At 37.8% G+C, this 3,478-nt stretch overlaps 1 long non-coding RNA gene across 1 annotated transcript in view; it reads left to right on the top strand.

The window, feature by feature from the left end:
* LOC137974847 (uncharacterized) overlaps window positions 1–2,972 on the top strand; it is a 3,833-nt gene extending 861 nt beyond the window's left edge. Inside the window, exons 2-3 of the long non-coding RNA XR_011117508.1 lie at window positions 1,439–1,650; window positions 2,786–2,972. This is a non-coding gene — a long non-coding RNA (uncharacterized lncRNA). The remainder of the gene's footprint in view (window positions 1–1,438; window positions 1,651–2,785) is intronic.
* The last annotated feature ends 506 nt before the right edge of the window (window positions 2,973–3,478 follow it).

Below are 3,478 nucleotides of genomic sequence, written 5' to 3'. Positions count from 1 at the left end.
CTTAAATTTTGTGTGTGCAAAAGAAAGATTGCTTTGCCAGGTATAAAAATTCACCAGAGCACCACTCATTAGGTTTAAAGCTTTCATATTTCCTCTTTGTGCGGAATGGCACAACAATACATACATTTTCTATGCCAAGGACAAAAATCTGTGAAAACACCATTCACTCAGTATGTTCCCAAAATTTTTGTGGGAGTGGCACAGGCACCCAAGTGTAGGGTAGAACTGTCAATGTTCTCCTAGTTAACAACCTTCTAACAAGCATCAACCTACTTTGCATCTCTTTGCATCCAAGGGTTACTTAAGGTTCCGATGATTTTGTAACAAATTTGTCGCACACAGTTCTACCCTTTCCTTGGGGTGTCTTAGCAGTCTTTAGAATGAAATGCAAGCATGACTTCAAGTTTTCAATTCTGATGAAAGTCTCGTCTTGTCTCACGAGAGGGTGGTAACGTACTTTTGAGCGGTACTGTATCTGTCGCTATTGCTGGTTTTTTTGGTCAAAAACAAGCCAAAATACACCAAGCCATTCTCAGATAAACTTCAAAATCTTTGCTGTGCCATATATATTGGCTAGAATTCATGTAAATGTCCTCCTAAACCATTTGTTGAAAAGCTTAGTTCACAGCAGTATATTGCTGTCATTTTCTCGGGGCAATACTTCAGTTGGACGGCAAACACATGCGAATGTCACTACTCGATGTGTCCGAAACATATGAGCTCGAAAACATACGAAAACCCAGCGGAGTTGTCCATTGCGTGGCACCCTAATTTGTTATTACCAAAATGATTAATGTTAGTTAACCCATTGACCTCCCGGGAGTGAGACTTGACATCTTTTTCTCAGCCTATCTAACTCCAGAAGATTATTTTTTACTTGTCAACTGGGGGTGTCGTAGGTCATTTTCAGGTGTCAATAGGTTAAGAAATAAGTACAGATAATCGAAATGTCTGGGTAACCCAGGTGTGGATAATCGAAAGTTGACAGTACTTCAATCTAAATGTTGGGATGGTGAGGTGGTCTCACTTGTTTTGGTACATGTATACTGTAATAAGGATTTTTTTTTAAAACTTCATTTTCAAATTGATACCTGATGTAGCAATCATTCTTTTGTGTAAAGCCAAGGACAGTGTGTGCGTACTGGAGGTGTTGAGTTAGGGGAACACGTTTATGATGTTTAGTGCCTTTATTATTTTCTATATGCAAGCAAATCTGAAGGTAAGGAGAAGGGCAGGGAGACACTGACATTTACAAAGACATTTTAACTCATTGACCTCTTAGGTGCCCTAGGACACCCCCAGTTGACGAGTAAAATCATCTGGCATTAGACAGAGTAAAATCCGTCAAGTCTCGTTCCCAGGGGTCAATGGGTTAACTGCTTTATTTACATATTATTGTTTTTATTTATTTACTGTCTTATTTCACTTTTGTGTTAAGTAATGGCACCTCCAGTTCTGCGTGGGTTTGTACAGAGACACCTTAGAAATGCAATCATGAGATCCATAGCCATTGGTGTAGTAGGTGGGTTTGCTTGGCAGTATGGATACGCAGTACCCAAGCGACGGCAATATGAAGAATTTTATAAGAACTATGATGCTGAAAAAGTGGCCAAAGAAATGGAAGCTGAGATGGAAGCGCTTGAATAAACGGTAAAGTCCTCAAGTCTTTTTTGCTTACTGTATTTAACTCAATTAGGAATGTTTGAAAATCTTTACGGTAAGTTAGTTGCGCTACTTTAAGGCATTTGAATTTTGTATTCAATGCAGGTGACAATATAATGGTACCTTTCTTGATCAATGTAGAGAACTTTATTTGCTTTGAGGTAACTCAGTAAGCTTCATGTTTGTTATTTTCAGTTAGCAGCACTACAAAACTCTTCCTTGCAACTAAACTTGCATTTTACCAGTTACAAGTAGAACCAAAATTAATGGCAAACTCATCTGGCTGTTTGTGTAATAAATTCTGTGTGATGTACATGTAGTTTACCCTCTGTCACTTCCTTAATCCTGTAATATTTTGAGGTGGGTCCATTGGTTTGATTTTGAGGCAAGAGGGGCAGAAGTGGAAGTTTGCAGGTGTTTATTGAATACTTATTTTATTTCTACCTGGTCTAAGTAGACTAGTCACGGTTAACTTTCCTGACAGTAGTGCTACAGGTAGATCATTTTCCTCCTTGAACCCTTTCAGCCCCGTGGGGTTCCCCATTGACGAGTAAAATCGTCTGGCGTTAGACAGAGTAAATTCTATAAGTGGCACTATTGGGAGTGAAAGGGTTAAGAGAAAACATAAGTCACCCTGTCACCTAAAGGGGGCAAGTAAACTCTGGATAATTTATAAATTTTCCAAGTTCAGTCAATGCAGGTAAAAAGTTAATTCACCAACTACAGTTTTTCTAAATTTGCAAATACCCACATGTATATCAGATTACTGAGAGCTTCAATAGACCAATTCGGCTAACTCAGTGTTGTACCCAATTCAAAATCTTTTGGGAATAAAACGTTTTGTTCCAAGTATTACCATATCATTTAAATGTGAATGCTACATTATCATGCAAATGCAATACACAAAGCATCTTAACCCCTAGAGATTTGAATTGGGTACAACAATGAGTTAGCCGAATTGGTCTATTTCATAGAATAACATAAACCATACCTTTTCTGCCAGAGGCCCATTTCACTTTGGCTCTCAGGCTTTGTTGAGCTGTGTTATTGCTATATTTGTTTTCTTACTCTTGGTATTCATTGCAGAAAATTTTTGAATTTATTTGAACTTTTTCCTTTGCAGTAAACTTCATCCTGGAAATGTTTACACCACTGAATGAAGCTTGTTTTTATTGCACATAGTATCTGCGTATACATGGTGTTATTTCGATTATAGCATTCTTCATGTAAGGAAATTGTTTTGTTTGGTTTACTTCTCCTAAAACTTGTTGATACTGTAATTGAGTTTAATTAAAGGTGTTTGAAAAGCATTGTGCAGTTTGTCTGGTTGAAGTCAGAAGCATGCACATGCAGTTGAGCAACGTCACATTGACTACTTTCACCTCTTTGCATAAATTAAAATAATGGATATCCAATAATTCAGTGAGGAATGACACAGTCCCAAAATATCATTGTGTTTAAGTACAGAACTCCCAAACGTACAATATTATTTGTTGGTGAAAGTGTTCCACACAGGAGGTTTCCATTTCTGCCATATTGAGAATGGAGAAGTTTCTTTCTTTCAGAGTTGATATCTTCTTTATCTATGTCCACCTGCATCACTCAGAACAATGTTCAACCCTTTTTTGGCCCTAAGGGATTCCCCAAATCATCTGGCATTATCATCATTGATAAGTGTGTTCCATTATTTTGTTTCCCCTGGCAAAAAGGAGACCCTTAGAATGGTTGAATGACCATCCTGGCTGGAAAAGCCAGCTAATGGATTAAGAAAAGACTCTAGTTGATTGTTGTGTCTACAACCTTGTAGTAGGGACAA

The sequence above is a fragment of the Montipora foliosa genome, chromosome 11 (genome assembly GCF_036669935.1).
Source record: "Montipora foliosa isolate CH-2021 chromosome 11, ASM3666993v2, whole genome shotgun sequence".
Lineage (NCBI taxonomy): Eukaryota > Metazoa > Cnidaria > Anthozoa > Scleractinia > Acroporidae > Montipora > Montipora foliosa.
Note: the sequence above shows the minus strand (reverse complement) of the source record. Positions and strands in the feature narration are given on the sequence as shown.